This window comes from Danio rerio, chromosome 11 (assembly GCF_049306965.1).
Source record: "Danio rerio strain Tuebingen ecotype United States chromosome 11, GRCz12tu, whole genome shotgun sequence".
Classification (NCBI taxonomy): Eukaryota; Metazoa; Chordata; class Actinopteri; order Cypriniformes; family Danionidae; genus Danio; species Danio rerio.
The window spans coordinates 29,319,446-29,340,017 of NC_133186.1; the positions used below are offsets into that span (position 1 = coordinate 29,319,446).

At 35.7% G+C, this 20,572-nt stretch overlaps 1 protein-coding gene across 2 annotated transcripts in view; it reads left to right on the plus strand.

Moving 5' to 3' along the window:
• The first annotated feature begins 769 nt into the window (after window positions 1-769).
• fbln2 (fibulin 2) overlaps window positions 770-20,572 on the plus strand; it is a 153,958-nt gene continuing 134,155 nt past the window's right edge. The window contains exon 1 of one of the 2 annotated variants that reach the window (XM_073916775.1): window positions 770-1,077. The gene's annotated coding sequence lies outside the window, so the exon portion shown is untranslated. The remainder of the gene's footprint in view (window positions 1,078-20,572) is intronic. The other variant, XM_073916774.1, reaches the window with a different exon arrangement.

The following is a 20,572-nucleotide window of genomic DNA, read 5'->3' on the forward strand; positions in this document are numbered from 1 at the left end:
TACAGTAGGCATATTTGCTGCGTTGATTTACTTTTCAGCTCTGGTGTTAATGTAACAGCGACATAGAGTACGTTAACATGGACACCAATAATCCGATTTTAATATGATTAAGACAATACTCTGATTAAGAGTCTATCATGTAAATAGTGATTTTTGATTAATTTAATTTAATTGATTAATAATTAACGTCATAATCCAACTAAACAGAAATCAAATTAAGACATGTGGAGAATGCAGATTTTAGTTGCATTATTGAAGTGCAGAACAGACATGTAAACTCCTTAATCAAAGTATTACTGTCATGTAGGATTTTCGCCACATTTAGTGACAGGACAGTGTCATGCATGAAATCTTCCTGAATGAAAGTGAATGTGCCAAGCTGCAGTTAAAGTTGACAAATTAAATATGAACCACCCGAAATGACATAAAACTCCAGAGGAAATGTGGATAACGTGGTGAAGCAATGACGTTAATCAAATTACGAGCTATAACATGTAAAACGGGATTATGAAATGAACATTCAAAAAGCAACTCATGTAAACACCTTAATCACGTTATTGTCTTATTCAGATTAAGGCAAATCATTTAATTGATGTCCATGTAAACCTAGTCATTGTGGTAAAATCACTGTTTACATGGTAGACTCTTAATTAAAATATTGTCTTAATCGTATTAAAACCAGATTATGGGTGTCCATGTAAACGTACTCACTGTCCTCAGCAACACCAGAATTTACAATGCTTTGCATGTGGACTAGAGAAGTTACATCACTCGACTTTCCTGCCTAACTGTGAAAAACACATTTATTTAGTTACCGGTAATGTGTAGCTCATTAGGGTGTGAGGAACAAATATCCTATGCAAGCATAACACTCATCTATATCCGCAGTGATGGCAGGATGTAAAAGCAAGCCAACTGCATCCAGATGTTGATCACGGCAACATCTGCACCAGGAGGAATCAGGGCTTACTTTGGGATTGTCTGAGTCGTCTTTTCTTTCGGCAGTTCTTCCAGTCTGTGGAGGAATTCCTGGCAAGACAAGAGAGAAATCGAAACCTGCCGCTCAATGAATTGAAGGTATGTTTGGAATTATAAATCGACTGAACTGAGATCTTGTGCAGTTGCAGTTAAACTTTTATGCTAAACTTTTATTATGTATGCTAATTTAGTATATTTGAAATTTCAGGAGCATAATATAGACCTTTACTTTTATTAATATATATAATATTTTATGTAAGTTTTTTTAGGATTTAGCTATTTGAATGTTTCGTTCTAGCATGATTTAGCACACTTATAGCACGATTTAGTGATGTTTTATAAACAAATTTCAGGAGGAGCATGCACAGATGTTACAGCAGTTCTAATACATCATTGCCAAACATTCTATTTTCTTATCAGCATTAGATCAAACCCCTAATAACAAAAGTTGACCTACCTGCATTATCTCATGACTTTAGCATCCCTCCACCACCAAATAGTGTGTGTTCATTTTATAAATAATAAAATAAATAATGTTTGTTCATTTTAGCTTATTGTTAGCATGTTTATTGTTAGCATGTAAAATGATACTTACCTTGCTTTGCCTTGCATTGGTTGGTTGTAACATAAGCTCATTCTAAAAATGTAGCCCTATATACATTTCTGGATATCGCGAATTATGTAGTCAGAAGTATGGCTGCAATTCCTCTTTATAAAAAACAAAATGCTGCAGGGTGGTATGACACCATTCCCTTACCAGCTGACCGCTTACCTCCGTGTGGAAGGCTTTCCCACTGTTACCAGTTTGTCTAGTTAGCTTGCCATGTACAGTACATCAGTTGATTTGAGACGCGGAGTGGAGTAGAGTTGACTCCGACAACGAGGTTCGAGTCCAGTGAAGAACAATTCCAGAAAGCAAGTAAGAAACCAAAACAGAAAAAAACAGAAACCAAAAAATAAAATAAACAAATAAAAACAGGGTGATAATGTGGAAAAATCTGAAAACGTGGTAAAAATCAGACGAGGGCTTTTCTTTTTCAGGATTGCTTTTTAAAAACTGCCGTTGGGTTTGGGGAAGTGGGTCAATTGGTGCTTTTGAAAACACTAATGGTTGGCTTTAGGGATGTGGGGTGGGTCAGTCGATCGGTCAGTCATTCATTCAGACCGTCAGTCTACAACAGCCTCTGTTGGATTTACGCGAGAACAGCAGGCACGAATGCGAGATCTCAAAAAGCGTTCAGAGCGGCCTCTGGTGGATTCACAAAAACAAAAACTGCAAAAAATGTAGCTCCTGGGACATATTTGGCGCATATTTGGCGAAATGTATATAGTACACTGAAAACCCTAATCTTGTCTTTACTTAATCAAGTAAAGTTGACTGAACATTACTTAAAATTTAGCATTTTGGTCCTGTCACTTAAAAATATGAGTTAATTTAACGTATATACAATGAACATGCATAAACTTAAGATTTCAAGTATAGTAAGCTAAAAATCACAAAGATTCTAATTCTAATTCTGACTGTAAAATTCTAATATGTGCAACCTTTTAGTGCAAGGTCTTTTTTTATCAGAGAAACAATAATAAACTTAAATATGCAAGTTTTGGGAGAATTCATTACTCAATTCAATTGAGGCAATGAGTTTACTCAATTTATATTCGTTCAGTCAACTTATTAGGGTTTTCGTTGTAGTACATTTTCAGAATGAGCCTGGGTTGCTTGTTTCTTGAGTGCCCATAATAAGAAAGCAATATGTTCATAAATAATTGGAGCAGATATTTTATTGTGCTGTTTTTAATAAAACATTTTTTTACTTTGCATTTTTAACATGAAAAATATAAAAATGTCTTTGTTCCACTGAAAAGAAATCATAAAGATTTGAAGCGTAGTTTATGACAGACAGTTAAGTATTGAGAAAAGGGTTTTAATAGGTCTTATAATGTTTGTAAATGTGAAATATATTGCTGTAGACTGATAAATTATTCACTGTATGTCAATAATACTTTGACAGGCACATTTTGTAATATCTATCCAATGCTTTCCCAATCTCTTACAAAATTAAATAACGTCTTTGAATCATCTTCATTTTCATAAATGCAATTAACTTGTTTAATTAAACAACAGATCATCTAATTAACTCGATTAAACACTCACACAAATAACTCAGTGTTTGTGCTTTCTGGAGTAAAATGTGCAAACATAAATATAAAAGAGATGTTATTCTTCGTCTCTGACTGATAACCTCATTCAACATATTAAAGTATAACGCCGGAAATTATAGCCGGAAATCTTCAAATTTACATTTCTTTTTCATAAAGCCTACTGGTACATAAGCAATCCATTGCATTGTTGTTGTTTAATCAAAATGAAAAATATGTTTACCTGGAACTCTTAAATTATAACTTGTTTTGTGTGCACACGGTTGTGAGAGCACGTAAAGCTGTTTTTATTAGCTGTAAATACAGAGGAAGATAATCCCTCCACACACACGTGCGCACACACAATTTCTGGCAAAAGCAGACGCCGTGAACAGATAGTCCTCCCATCTAATGAGAGAAAAACAGACACCTTCAGAGTCCAGATGGAAGTCCAGCATCTTTTTCATCAAGATCATTCAGTTAATAGTCAAACAGTTTGATTACCTCAAACAGATGCTGGATGTTTAATGAGATCAGCTCAAATTACCCTTCTGTGCCTTTGAATAAAAGACTGTTTCAGGTCATGAGTTCTGTAAAGTGCTTTAATGTGAGTGTTAAGTGATGTGCTCAGGCAAAAATGTAAAATGCATCATGTGAATGAGGTTGAAATGAGATAAGTGGGATAAAAGATTTTGCCCCCACTTTATTAATCTAATAATTAAATTCAATTCAATTCACCTTTATTTGTATAGCGCTTTTACTTACTATGCATATTGTGTCAAAGCAACTTTACATAGAAGATCATTGTAAATTGAAAGTCCAGTTTTCAGTGTTCAGTTCAGTTCAGGTTAGCTCAGTTCAGTGTGGCTTAAAAATCCCTACTCCAGAGTAGTCTGAACAGAGAGTCCAAACACTGAAGAGCAAATCCATCGATGCGCAGCTCTACATGTCCCGAGCCATGCAAACCAGTGGCGACAGAGGCGATGAAAAAATTTCACCAATTGGAGAAAGTGAAGAATTAAAAAACCTTTAGAGAAACCAGGCTCAGTTGGGCACGACCATTTCTCCTATGGGCAAACGTCTTGTGCATAGCTGCAGTCTAGGCGCTGGAGGAGCTGGACGTCAGCGAGACTCGTCTGTCCCTGGAGTGTATAGGAATCTCATGGTCTCCACTCCTCCATGACCATCACAGCAGCTGCTCATTATACGACCTGGTCCAGGATTATGGAAACCTTGAGATCATCTCGTCTCTGGTCTTGGATCGAATGAGTGGCGCTGCATAGTCTGAGGGCCTTGGGATGAGTATTCCCAGGTGGAAATAGAGAATAAAGAGAATAATTAGAATAGCTTCTGTTCATAGTGTATATAAACAAGATGTAAAACCTGCGTGGGACACATTCATGTAGCATACCGCTATGTGATGCACTCATATGCTTTACTAAAAAAAATAGGTCTTTAATCTAGTTTTGAACTGCGAGAGTGTGTCTGAGCCTCGGACATTATCAGGAAGGCTATTCCCGAGTTTAGGAGCCATAAATGAGAAGGCTTGACCTCCTTTAATCAACTTTGCTGTTCAAGGTATACACGAAGCCCTGAGTTTTGAGATTTTAAATTGCGATAATGACTGAATAGTGACGTATGGATTCTTGTTTCCGCCTTAAGATTATAAAAAAAAAAATCCTTTAGAATTGGGAGGGGTCTTTCATCATAATTGTGTTTACAAAATTGAGATGCAATTTTTTGAATTTCTATATATTTTCATATATTTTTCTATATAGTTTCCTTGCAAATATTACAAATTTTTTGTCATTTTTTGTAAAGTGTATAGGTATTTTTTAACTATTCTTGCTCTTCTTAGATCATTTATCACAATTTACCTTTTTTTTTATAAACAACTCCAAAGCTTTTTTAGGGGGTTAACTCACTTCAAAGTAAAATGTTTCGCCTTACTCATAATTTGTTCTATATTTAAATTCCATTTGTCTGCTCACATCAAATGGCACTTTTTCATGCAGCATTTGGCCCAAAGACAAAACATCACTGCCACATTAATGGAGTTGACCATTAGCCTCCAAGTGCCAGGTCTGATAACACTGGAAATGATTGCATAACTATTGTAAGGTCAGAAATTAACCAAGGCTTGGGGCTAAAATACCCTAAATATTTCAGATGTTGAAGCAAAAATTCCCCTATGTTTTGATGTATATATCTTGCCAAGGGTTAATGACCATTTAAATTAACTGATTTAGTTGAATTATTTATATGCTAACATCTAAAAGTTTAGGGTCGGGAACATTTTGAGGGAATTAATATCTCTACTCAAAAAGAATTCATTAAACTGACCAAAGGTATCAGTAAAGATATTACTACTTCAAATAAATGCTGTTCATTTGATCTTTTTGTTCATTTCAAGTGGTGGTCCACACTCAAACAAATACACTCTTTTTAACATTTTTATTCTATGTTTCTAAAGTTTTCAATTCCTTTCATTTCAACCCCAAAATTTAGCTCCCTCCGCCCACTTTTTAGGTCATCAATTACATTTACGTCTTCAATTATTCAATTTTCTGTGATTTATTAATCTTATAATCCTTTAAAAAAGTGTTTACGGTTTTCTCATACTTTTTCTTCTCCTCTATATAAATAACTATATTAATACTTGTTTAAATATGGAGCCAGATCAGTCTCAAAAATAATAAAATTCATACAAGCACAGCACAATTCACATTTACAAAATCTAATTTGTAAAAATACAATTCGTGAATTCACAAGTAAAAATCATAAATATTTTCGCCAAATAAATTGGATTTGCATATTTTTGCATGTGTTTTGACTTTATGAACTGGATTTGTGTATTTTTGAATCATGTTTTAAATTTGCTAATTTGATTTGTGTATTTTTTAATAGTGTTTCGAATTTATGAACTGCATTTGTGTATTTTTGCATCGTGTTTTGAATCTACGAACTGGTTTTGTGTATTTTTGAATCGAGTTTTAAATTACGAAATGGATTTTTTTTATCGTATTTTAAACTTATAGGAATGGGATTAGTGTTTTTTTTATTTTGTTTTTGAATTTACTAAATGGATTTGTGTATTTTTTAAATTGTGTTTTTGAATTTACTAAATGAATTTGTGTATTTTTTAAATTGTGTTTTGAATTTATTAAATGGATTTGCAAATCTTCGAATCGTGTTTTCAATTTACAAACTGGATTTGTGTATTTTTGAATTGTGTTGTATATGTATGATTTTTTTTTTATAAACGTATTATTTCTAAGACTGATCTGGCTCCGTATTTAAGTGCAATAATATTTCAGACTATAACTTTTTTTTGTGAGATTTTTTTCTCCTTTCTTACATAAATACAGTCTCCAAGAACATGAGTTACCTTAAGAAATATTAAAAATCCCTAGTATTTAATTTCACATAGCTATGGCTTTAAATGTCAACCTTAGCACCCTTCAGGGGATCCGCTAGGTTGGGGAAAGTTTGTACGATTCTAAGGGCCTATACATTTAGAAGGCCCCCAGAGACATTATCAAAGGCCCGCACATACGCCCACCGTGGCGGCCAGCGGTACCCCTGGCAGTTATTGCCAATTAAGAAACAACTTCATTTCTAACACTGGTTAAAGGGTACCTATTTTACCCCCTTTTTAGGATTTTAGATATATCTTTTGTGTCTCCAGAATGAGTCTGTAAAGTTTCAGCTCAAAATACCCCTCAGATTATTTATTTTTTGTATACTGGAAATTTGAGCTGTCAGAACACTGTAGCTGTTGCCTGTGCCTTTAATACAAATGAGTTGGTTTTTCCCTGCCCACTATTCCAACATGCGTGTCAAAGCCATTGAGATTTTCCTGCTGCATCTCACGCATAAGCAGTACAGTGAAAAGTATGAAGCAGATATTTCTTACTGCAGTAAGACCTTACCCAACAGTTATTTGATGTATTTGTTTTGGAGTTAATTCAAGCCTTTCTGCAATGATGAGTCACACACAATGTCATTATAAAGTTTATGCATGCACTCACACACACTCACACACACACACACACACACACACACACACACACACACACACACACACATACACACACACACAGCTTAGCACTGTTTTTGCAAGACAAATGTGACAAACGTGACAGGATACAGATTAATATCCACTGCTGTATGGACATCCTGTATTTTTATGTACAAAATAAACCTGATATAAGTCCATGAATTGGGATTGAAGCATCTTCTTTTAGAATTGTACTGACACTATGTGGCTGTGGTGATGAGTTACATAGTGATTTTACTGTCTTTATTACTGTCATGATCACCAGCGATCTCTGGTGGTTAGATCGCTGGTAATCATGATAATTAAAAACATGCAGTGTTTTAAAAGCTTGAGGTGCCGCTGATCACAGAGCTCAGATGTTTTAATCCCAGTTGCTTTGCACGCATCCTGTCTTGTTGATTTGATTTTACGCGCTATTATGGACACGTGTTAATATGTGGCTGTCAATCCATTCAGTGGACGGCGAAAGCGAACTTTTACGTCTCATTGTGATGGGCCTCAAAATAGGAGGGATTTGGATCCTATTTTTAATGTCAGAAAAAAAAGAGATTTGTTGTGTTTATATCATCCCAGTATGACCGTGGACATACTATACCGACACACAGTTCTGTCCAAACAGCTTATAAAAGGTAATTTTCATCATAGGTGTCCTTTAATATGCAGGATGACATCATTGCAGCATACAAATAAACCTTAATAAGGATCTGGAATCGCTGTCATGCAAACACAATAGATTTGGGAATCCTTTGATTACTTACGCTGTCTTCTTGGCGCACAATGGAATGATTCATGTCTACAACTCAGACTGGCTCTTTCTGAAGCTCATCCAACTTCTTGATTTCATCTCCATTCTTTCCTCTGAAGCTCAGTATATTGAAATAAACAAGAAGCCTTAATGGTTTGCCATCTAAAATGATGTGCAATTGCCCCAGCACAAAACCTAAGATCCAGTGGAGCGTCAACATTAGGATAGGCATTAGGGTAGAGTGAAAGCCTCAAGTCATGTATGCCGTCCATATGGCCAGAGATCTGCTCCTTCCTTTCTTAGCGAACATATCTTGCCATCTGTGCTTTATATGAATGCTGATCCTAAACTTCTCCTCTGGCATTTTATGGTTTCATATTTGCTTTTGGCTCTAAATACAAGTTTTTAATGTTGCCCCATTTAACCCTCACAGTTCATTTGAGAGTTGGTTTTGGCCTGGAAGAGATGTATAAAAATGCATATTTTATTTTTGTTCTGTTGCATTATTGATGTTTTTTTCTTTTGATAAGAACTTTTATTATAACTATTGGAAATAGTTTTGCAACAGGCTATGTAGTACCTTTAAGCATTAAAAATACAGAAAAGGTCAGAAAAAAATCCTTCTTCAATATCTTATAAATGTGCCTATTAATAATTATTGCATATGAAAAATAAAGTCTTTTTAAATGATTTAATTTATGCAAGAATTGTTTTTAAAATGTTATTTTACATTACGTTGTTATTAAATATGTAGGTTATGGCTGTTTAAACCAAAACAATGAGGAACAAATTTGTTATTAATAATTGAAGTATTAATAGCAACATGTTAATTCATATTAGCAACATGTTCATTCTGGCTAGCAACATGCTATTTGATGCTATTAACATATTAATTCATGTTAACAATATTGACCTTATTTTTTAATGTGGAAGTGCACTAGTTTTTGTGTTTGTTTTAGAACTTCCGATTCCGTTGCCTATGCGAGGAAAGACTAGAATAATTAAACCGCAGAAAATGGTAAAACTACTTGCTCTACATGATTATGCAGACAAAGCAGAATAATATAACAAGAAAATATCAGTTTACAATGTCAAGCAGCATAACAAGCTGTTTTAAAAAATGAATGATAGTGAATGAGAGTGGAAGTCTTGAGCCAAAAATATTCCCGCTCATAAGTGAAGAATAAGGTGAATATGATAGCAACATTTTATGTCTTTTAAGTCATGCTAACAGCATGTTAATTAATGTTAACAATATATTAGCTATGGTGTAAACAACCTAATCAATTATAAGATCATTCTAAAACAGTAGTCCCCAACCTTTTCATCACTGCGGACCAGTCAACAGTTGACAATTGTACCGTGGTCCGTGGCCCAGGGAGGTGGGATAGGATGGGGTGGTGTACATACAGTAGCTTGCTAATCGACCATATCCGTTTTCTCAGAGGGTGCCAAGCTGACAATACATTGCTGCACATCTGATACAAGTTTTATTAATGGAGAAAATTAAAAAAAATTAGTCTACTGAAATGTGTATGGATATTCCATACAAAATATGAAGCTGATTGGTCAGTTTTTGTCATGTGATTCGTGGTGTACTTGCGGCATTATGAGGATGTTTTCAACTGAGAGTGCCCGGAAGATGCAAGCGCTCCCAATATGCGCACACAAGCCGTTGGAAATAAAAAACTTGTGCGCAGAAAAGACACAATATGTGAACAGCCGTCGTCATTTGTGAGCTCCCGCAGTTGATTTTCTTGCACAGAAATGCTAGATTAACCTGATTTGTTGACAAATGGGTCGCGGATCCATTTGGCAGTTTGAGGGTCCTTTACTTAGCCTTTTCTCCCTCGCAACAAAACATTTCAAAGACGTTTGTTGTTTTACTCGTTTTGCTGTTTGTGGGTTACAATTTGGCGCTCAAGTCACCAAGATGTAACAGAGAGAATAAGGTAATTTTTCAAAATAAATGATTTTTCAAAATAAACTAAATAATAATTATAATCAAATAATAAATAAACTGAAATAATTAATGATTTCATCTGCGACCCTGTACCAATTGATCCACGGACTGGTAACAGTCTGCAGCTCAGGACCACAGTTCTAAAACATGTCTGAAACATTGTAGTTCATGCCAGCGTTTGGATAAACATTGTATAAACATGCTAACTTTTATTAACAATGTGTTAAGCAACCAAATCACTTTTTAGCAGCCTCCTATACGTTAGCTCTCTCTCTCTTTCTTTGTTTCTTTCAATTCATACAAGTCTTTCTCAATCTAACATTAAAAGTTTGAAATTGACTTTTAATGTCTGTTACGATGCACTGGTAATATGTCATAAGGAATGAGATTCCATCCTTCAGGTTTGACTTTTACTGACATTTTGAAAGTATTAGTAAAGTTCTTCCCTTATGTTCTTTGTTATTTAGCAAGAGCTTCCTTCAATCAGAATGATTATTTAGTTGGTACAGTAAATCCAAATCAGCATCACTTCTGAAGAGAACCTGTGAACTCTATATGGCAATAAATAAACATGACATTTAAAGGCCTTTCTGAAACATACCTTCCAAGCTATACCTTTCTGCAACGATTTTGTAAATGAAGGAAACTTTGTTTGCACGTGGATCCTTTCACCCACAGTTTAGACTGAAGGAATCCATGCATGAGATTGTATGGAGCAGCTGGAAAGAGAATTACCTCAGAGCTGAGTGGCCAATAGATGAAGTGTCACAGCAAATAACGCTTTACTTTATGAACTGAGAGCTGCTGTTGTCAAAGAGAGACAGGGGTGAAACATTTGTATCAGGCAGGTTGGTGCATCATCACTGCATCTTCTACAAAAATAACAAAACAGGAATAGTTAGGGTGCGAATTACAGGGGGTTTGGTGTGGTCAGACCCCCAATTAACATAATCTCCCCCCTGAGGGACATCAAAACATGTATTGGGGAGGTGAGTTGGGGGTCCATACCTTTGTGAATGCATGTTTGCGTCAAAATAATAATAATTCAGTGGTTTGAAACCGGCAATCTAGAGCACCAACAAATAAAGTGTTCAAAAAACATGTTTCTTTTAAACTAGGCAGTTGTGTAGGTGTTCGTTAAACTAGATGCATAGTTTGTATTTTATTATACATTTGTTTGCACATTAAAATAACAGTAAACAGTAAAATAAAAAAATACATGCAGTCTTTCATGGTCACCCGTCAAAATGCTTATTTAATATCACAAATGTCACTGAGAACCACTCAATATCCACTCAAATTGATAAATAAATGAGATGTAATTAAATTTAATATAGAAATTTGATTAACTGAAGCGATTACCAAACATAATATAATCGAAAAACTTGCCCCACCCCCATTACTTTCAGTGTCAATGTATAATTCGCACCCTGTGAATAGTGATAGTTTTGTATGGTCTTTATATACTATATCTATCAGACAATAATAATACTGGCACAATGCACTTAATTGCATTCATGTTGAATTGCAAATCACTTAATGTAATTGAGGTGGGATACTATTAAGATTAAGGTGGTATACAGTAGGTTTAGGCTACGTTCATAGTTGGGTAATTAATCACAGAGGTAATTACAGGAAACACTAATTAAATAATGTATCTGTTGAAATCATAGACAGCAGTACTTGTAGAAAGTCATTGTGATTGGCATCAAAATCTCAACGTCACTTTACCAATTCAGTCCATCCAGAAAATTCCTTTTGGAAATGGGTGTCGTTGGCTTTTATCAATTACTAATGTAGTAACATTACATTTTCAAATTTCAGATTTTAACAATGCTAACATGCTAAATATCTTATTACATCCAAATATGAATCTTTAGCCATCTTCTGATGCCTCTTAGTGTTTCGTACACTTATTTATACAGCAGTTCTGTCTGGTTCTTGAATTTGATTGGCTGATAGCCACGATATTCTGCCAGTAACAGCACTTGTACTGCCTCGTCACCCTCCAACTTTGTGTATTACTCCGCCAACATACAGCAACAAGCAGAAGACACTCTACAGTTTGACAATTATTGCAGCTGTTAGACAATATAATGTACTTTTGAGGCTTTTTTAGTGAATAATGTAGTTGTTAAGATTGCAACTATGCAGTTTATTTATAAGGATAGTGTCTATTTAAAACATTTGTCATCTCTGAGAGACAGTGTCTTGGCGGCCATTAGTCTGTCCTTGAGCAAAGACGGTTGGCGATGTTCATCCACTAGATGGCGACAGAGACTGCATACTAAGCCCTAAGAGAAAACGGTGTAATTTCAAACTACAGCTGATCAAATCATTATTAAACAGGTAAATGACTTTCTAAGTCGATCTCTCTCTTTTGTATGTCTGTATTTATTCTATAGTAATATTGTGATTTCTCGACTGCAACAGAGAAATACTGGGAGATATCTCTCTAAACTGATGGCATTTCATGCCGTTTAACATTATCATCTTAAAATGTCGGCAAAATCCCCTGTTTTGTCATAATTTTAGACATTACACTGTAGAATCATTCATACATTGAGAATCATTCAAATACTAGCTCTAAAATGACATTGGTGAATTAGTAAGGGTTTCTCCTGTTCTATAGTTAGCAGCACATGTTAACAAATGGCAGAAGAGAGTAGTTCCTCATACAAAAGGCTTTTGGACACTCTGTGTTTGATTTTCTTTTTTATATACACGAGTGTGCTGTCGAACTGTTGTATAAACACTATGTCACACTCATAGCAGTGTCATGTGGCTGTATATTGTCACTGGTGGGACACAACACACACCTCCCACCAGTGCTGATATACAGCCACATCACACTGCTACTGGTGTGATATTGCTCATATAATTATATAAAGTAATCAGAACAAGTTTTACATCAAAGCATGCTGGAAGAGTGGGCCTCAATTCAGTGCAGCGTTAGATTAGAAAAGACATGCATTTCAACATGGCATACAATGTCAGTCCTTCACTGTTCTGATCTGGACACAAGTCGATTTCAGGTCTTACATGATTTATATATGCCGTCTGCATCTCCCGCGTCACATATCCAAAACAAAACAAAGGCATGCTGAGAGCCCACAGGTAGAACATGAATATTTCATGAAATCAGGAGCTGATTAAGTAAGGGCAGCAAAATTCCCACTCTACGAAGCATTCCTCACATGCACAAGTGGAATCTCTCCACAGGCATTAGTCAAAACACGAACGCAAGACGTGACATTTGCCTCAGGCCTTCAGCAGCATGATCCTTCTGAGGCTGGCTGGTGTTAAAAACTCCACTTATTGTAATTGCACTCTAAAAACTCTGGATTGTTTCAGCTTATATTTGGGTAAAATATGGACAAATCCGTCCAAGTATTTTTGCACATTTGTGAGTTTATATTCTGTAATTCTGACTTCGCTTCTTAGAATGGCATCAAACAAGTTCAATTCAATTCCAGTTTATTTGGATAGTGCTTTTTACAGCAATTATTGTTTCAAAACAGCTTTACAAAAAGTGTACATTATTGCATTACAATCAAATTAAGTTACAAGTTACAATCAAATAGAAGTTATTATATAAACACAGTTAACCTGCAGTGTTATAGCATGTAGGTGATGTCTATGTGTATATGTTTTATGAAGTGTATTACAGTAAATGTATATGTTGTTACTGTATAAGCTCACAGTTTTGAGTTACATGCAGTTGTAAATTACCATATCACAAGTCATAATTTTCTTTTTAGAAACCGCATCATAGCCCAAATATGAACAATTAATGTAGATATATTGCAATGTGTATACTGCAGTTGAATTTATTGAGTTAAACTTATACTGTAGGTCAGAATTGGGAGACTCGCATGGAAAATGGACATATATTCATTTCTTTTAGGCTTAGTCCCATAATTAATCCGGGGTCATCACAGCGGAATGAACCGCCAACTTATCCAGCACATGTTTTATGCAGCGGATGCCTTTCCAGCCGCAACCCATCTCTGGGAAACATCTATACACACTCAATCACACTCATACACTACGGACAATTTAGCCTACCCAATTCACCTGTACCGCATGTCTTTTGAACTGGAGTAGTTTCATTTGAACCTACATACAATAAGAAAGCAGTTATTTAAATGTAACTGTAATAAACATGTAATAAACTATTTAACATTTTTTTGCATTTAATAAAAGCCACTGTGATGAACAAAATAATTTTCTTTAAAAAAAGAAACCCCAAACTAATAATTGGTAGTGTATGTATACTTATTCATAATTCAAATGGTTGAAAAAATGTAAACAACATATTTTGCAATATATGTGGACTAAATAACATGTCATATCAGATTTTTATATGGAGAGAGATTATAAATTGGCAACAGCGAGAAATAACTGCTATTCTAGGAAAAGCGTAAACACATAAAATTAAATTCAACTCATGTTTGTTTCTATAGGACTTTTACAATTGTAGATTGTGTCAAAGCAGTTTAACATAGAAGTTCTAGTAAAGTCCAGATTTCAGGTAAAAGACTTCTTTACTCATAGGTTTGAGGTTATATTATTTATTTCAAGATTAGTTTGTCCTGATTTTTTCACAAAAGAGGGTTGAAACAACATACAGCACTTTTTTAGAGTATTTAAACGTGCTTTGTGTAAGTGTTTGCCTCTTTTAAAGCATAAAAATACTGTAATATGTTTGCAGATATTTAAGAAACATGCTAAAATGAGCATTGAGCATTCTTGTTTATATGAAAAACAATGCTGAAGTCAAATATTCTTCTTTGAAAATGTGAGTTTTTTTTTTTGTCTTTGTTTTGACACCTGTGACTGAAATGCGACATCTGGTGGACAGTAGTAGCCTCTGAATTGAGATGAAGATTCAGAGTTCCACATGAGGTTATTAATTAGCAAATAATATAAATTTTACGAACGTAAACATTAGGTGAGCAGTTTTCATTGTAAACCCGTGTCCTAACAACACGCTACAGTACGTGACAAGATTTGGAGTGATAAGCAATTTGGCTTACTCACAAAATGGTAAGGTTTATAATCTAATTAATATGTATTAAACCTCTTTAACATTATTAAATGTAGATGGTGAATCACTGATATGTGTTGGTTTTGAGTCACAGCTCTAAAGTTCAATTTCAACCGGTTTATTTTATTTTCAAGATCTGAGGTGATATACTGTATCTGCTGCTGCATTCAGTGGTATGGCAATAAATGTCATGTAAAATGGCATTCAGACTCACATTATTAGGATTTAACACTGAATAAAGCACATGAGGTGTACCTGAGGTAATCACTGTCAGTTTTCTGAGTGTCAAACTTACATACTGCAACTTTAAATTAGCAACTACCAGAGACATATTTCTGTGAAAAAGGTAAGAATTTTTACTTTTTTGCCTTGCCTTGTCATAAACCTGTTAGATGTCAAAGTAAAATTCTAAGAAAAAAAGACTGGATTTGTAAAAAGTGTATAATTCATGGTGGAAAGAGTTGCACGATTCATAATTCAGACGTTTTCCTGACTTTTTTTTGACTTTCATATAAACCCCCACAGACTAAACACATTATGTAAGCTAGCAGACTGCAATGATAAGGCATCTTCATCAGGAGGAAATTAATGAGCTGTCATCTGAACCTAAATGCAACCAGCATCAAGATTGGCTAAATTGTTTCTAAATCTGATCGTATTGATACCTTAGATCAATGTAGCGGCTTTTGTCACTTAATTATTCAACCTCATTTGTCTTCTGTGATTGAGCTGAGAGGAATATGCGCATTCACTAATATTAAAAAACCAAGGTAAAACCATTTCTTCGTCAGATAAAATAAGAAACTCTTACTTGTTAAAGAATTTCGCCTCAAACTGGCTGGAGGCAACAGTGTTTACGTTTTATATTTTGAGCACATTCCTGTCACTCGAGGTCAGTGTTAGCGGGAATGTTCTTACAAAGACGTCAAGACATTTTGTGCACTCAAGTGTAGTTGCTGCCGTTCAGAGAAAACATTGGATGCTTTTAGAAACATCTCTCCTGAGATTGTCAGCCTCGGCTTGTAATGCCATTAACAAAGCAGAACAGAAGGTATAGGTTAATGAAGTTCCAGCGGTGAGTTGGACATGCCAGCAAGCTAATCTTACACCAGATAATTATTGTGAGACTGTGTTAATCATTGAGATACATGGGAATGTGAACAGACATCTTTCTTCTAGTATTTCTCAACACTTTCATTTCAACACTTCCTTATTTTTCAACACTTTCACTCTTTATGATATTTTTGTTTATTTAATGTTTCATTTCAAATTGAAAGTACTACAATTTGCTTGCAAATTGGTATCAGAGCTAGTGAACATATTTTAAACATGCTATGTGCTCACAGAACACCTAAGCAAAAAATAATTAACATGCTCCATGAATTCAGAGCATGTTAGCAAACAATAAGAAACATGCTAACTCACCATAACATGATAACATGAACATCCAACATGCAACATCCTTGCTAACAAATAAATATAAACATTACATGCTCTCATATCCTGCTAGAACAGCAATAGAAACATGCAGTGTGCACTAAGAATAAACTAATAAACAATTAAAAACATGCTACATGCACACATAACATGCTAGCAAATGATTAGAAACATGCTACATGCACACGAACGTGCTAGTGTAACAGAGACCAGTGAAGTGAAGTGCTATGGAAGTAAACCTCACTCCTCTGATCTCTAAAAAGTGCTACAGCGAAGATGCTGAAGGCCATGGTCTTTACCCTCCTTGCTAGAGCAACTGACTCCCGTGCACAAAATCACCTGTTCAATCCCAGCTCGGAGCAGGTTATGTGGTGTAGGACCAGCGGGGTACACTAGCACACTAATGATTAGAAATGCTGCATGCACACAGGACATGCTAGCGAACAATTATAAATATATGCTCCAATAACACCTTAGCAAACAGTTAGACACGTTATCCCTGCCTAAAAAAGCATCTTAAACTAGCCTCCACTGGTTGGTTGGTTATAGCTGCTTGACCAGCCTCGTTTAAGAGGGATTTGGGTAATTTTAAGGCTGGTTTCAGACATTTTCAGCCTGACCTTAGCTGGTCAGACAGGGAGATGACCAGTAAAAACCAGCTTGACCAGCCTGTCTCAAGCTGGTTTTAGCTGGTTGTTTCCCAGCCTGACCAGCTAAGATCATGCTGTTAATGTCTGAAACCAACCTGGAAATGTTTTTTCACTCGGAATACTCTAGTAGCCAATTAGAAACATGTTATGTGCACACAAATCATGCAAATAAATGTTTTGAAGAATGCTACATCCATGTTGAACACCCTATCAAATGATTATAAACATGTTACTTGCACTCGGCTAGCATAATTATTGCATGACAAGTAAAATAGTGCAATTTTTACAGATTACTGAGATTTCCGTGCCTTCTGTCTTTCTGAAAGTCATCCAAGGCGTATTATCTCATTTGTTCTAATCATCCTAATTGGCAGATAGGAGCGGGAAGATCAGAAGTCTGGCTGGAGTCTGCTCGACCCTGTGAACATACTGTACGCTCAGTGCTGCAGTCCGGTGCAGGCACGACAGATGAGCGCTCTGCAATTTTTCTGCTTTCTTTTAGCTCTTTCTCCCTCTTTCATCATGTTTTGTCAAGCTGTGCTGCCCACCCAGGTTTCCCCCACCACTGTGTTGACAGATGACTAGCTGGAACAAGAAAGTGCCTTCAAACGTCCTCAGAAGAAAATTAATAATTTACTTCTTATTAGGCATGTGCTGCCTATGTATGGTGCTATTCAGCTCTGCTGTGTTGAGTTCAGATCACTCAACACACTCCTACTGTATAAAGAGTGTTTCTTTGTTTTTCCAGGTTGATGTTTTTGATTTACACTATAAAGAATCAGCACATGAACTTCACTAAAAATAACTGTCATATAAAGATTAATTTATACATAAATCAGACTATATTCACACTGTATGTTTTTGAATCAATATAAACATCCACAGCCATAACACCTTGCAGCCAAAGACTTATGGGAGCTAAGCAGGGCTGAGCTTGGTCAGTACCTGGATGGGAGGCCACTTGAGAGAATTACAGCTTGCTTTTGGAAGTCGTGTAATTGAGCCCAATATGGTCTGTGTGAGCCCTAATGCCCTAGTATTTACCTTATTCTTCGCACAAGAGCGAGCGCAGCTATTGGAATCTTTTTGGCTTGAGACTTCCGGTCTCATTTTCTTCCATTGATTTTTAGATGTTAAAAAACTGTTTCTTCTGCTGCTTGATGTTGCAAACTGATACTTTTGTATTATATTATTCTACTTTGTATGTAGTCATGTACACACAGTTGTTTGTAGAGTGTGTAAAGGCAAACACACTTTGCCTTTAATGGTCCATATTTGAATTGGAATCTTTGGCCCCCTTTTGTCATTGTACAGGTGGGCCACTTCAGGCTCATGTTCATTTTGTTTGGGCCAAAAGAAAAACACCAGTGCCACATACCTGCCTAAAATGGCCCACATATGTGCGATGTGAGCTCTCAATCATCCCCATGTACTGAATTGGTTATTTCACTACAGTATCTTTCCACTATATCCCCCTGGCACCATTGTGTGGCTGCTGTCACATTATCCAAGTGGATACCACACACTGATGGTGGTGAAAAGAAAGGTTTGATTTAGTATAATTATTTGATTTAGTATAAAATCTTTGACATAAAGAGGTATTTGTTCAGAAATTGGAGTATGCTGGTCATTCAGCATGTTTTTGATTCACTATAAAGTACCAGATCATTGTAATGCTGAATCAGACCATGCTAGTCACTCTAAATGTTTTTGATTTGCTACATTGAGCTATTTGTTTGTGGGTAAACACTTTACAATAACAGTACATGAACAGTGATGTATTAATAAGTAAACTAAACATTACTTAATCATGAATTAATAATAAATAAGGGCGTGTGCTAGCCATGAACTTTGTAACATGAATCACGAGTTCATGTGTGAATGACGGCCACCTTAATTAATTGTTAGTACATGATTGTTAATTAAAGTATTGATTAACATTTAAGTTTAAGCTAAATTTAACCAACATGAACTCATGAGCTGTTAATGTATAATTATTTCATGACTATTTTCATGATTACTTGAAGGGGCACATCACCATTAACCTCCCTGTCGTGTTTGGGTGAAATCTGACCTATTTACACCTTAAAACACTCCTAAATATTGTGTTTTACATCTGATTGCCTCAAGGCCCTATGATATCCTCAACACTATGCATTTGAACACATAACAGTTATGATTACCTCTTTCTTTAAATTTTGACTGTTTCAACCTTGTTACATCTGTGGGGTTCTAGAATGGGTATCTAGACTATATTCATCCATCAATCAGAAAACATCCCCATATACTGTCCACCATGCACGGGAGCACTAAATGTAAGGGACAGGAGGTGATCACAACAGGAAGGTTAACGCCTAAATTATTATTTAGTTTTATTTCTATCCATTTTTATTATATAAAAAATAACATTTAAAAAAAAGCTAATGAAACGCCAAAATATAGTTGTTTAAGTGAGACATTTAACCAACCCAGGCTCATTCTGAAAACATAGTCCTGCGAATGTTTCTGGAGACCTTGAATTACGTAGCCGGAAATACGACTGCAATATGGCTGCATTTCATTTTTTTAGCGAACGATACGGGGCGGAATGACACTGTTCCTTTTGGCGCTTACCCGCTGATCACTTACCTCCGTATGGAGGGCTTTCTTGCCGCAACCAGTTTGTCCAGTTAGTTTGTCATGTACATCAGTGGATTTAAGAATCAGACAAGAGTTGACCATGATGACAACGACGACCGGGTTTGAGTGCGGGGAAGAGCGGTTCCAGAAATCAGATTAGTCAAAAACAGAATCCAAAAAATAAAACGCACGAGTGAACAACAGGGTAAGAATGTGGTAAAATCCAAAAACTTGGTAAAAATCAGACAAGGGCTTTTCTTTTTCTGGATGGCTTTTGTAAACCGTGGGTTGGGTTTAGGGAAGTAAGCGGGCGGGAGGGTCAATCAGTAAAATTCGCCCATTCAGATACCCATTTGGATCGGCACTCGCAAGAAACAATTAAGATGCATAAATGCGCACACAGCGGCCTCTCAGAGATTCGCGAAAACAAAAACTGCCAAAATATGTACCACTCGGGACGTACTTGTGGTCTCCAGAAATGTCAGCAGGACTAAGTTTTCAGAATGAGCTTGCATTTAACCCTTTAACCTTCCTGTCTTGTTCAATTTACATCTTAAAACACTCCTAAATATTGTGTTTTACATCTGACTGCCTCAAGGACCTATGATATCCTGCACACTATGCATTTGATCATAAAAGTTATGATCACCTCTTTCATTGTATTTTGAGTGTTTTAGTCCTTGTTACACCTGTGGTGTTCCTGGTCAAAAGTGACCACCATAGTAAATGAATGTGTATCCAGACTATTCACATCCATCAGACAGAAAAAATCCCCATATGCTGTACACCACCCCAACTCACTCACTCAGTATTTTTATTTTCACAAACTCTATTATTTTATGTCTAACTCTATAAATTTGTGTTAAACACTACTTTGAGACATTGTTCACAGCTAAAGTTTTTGAAAAATGTTTTTGTGCTAATTTAAAAG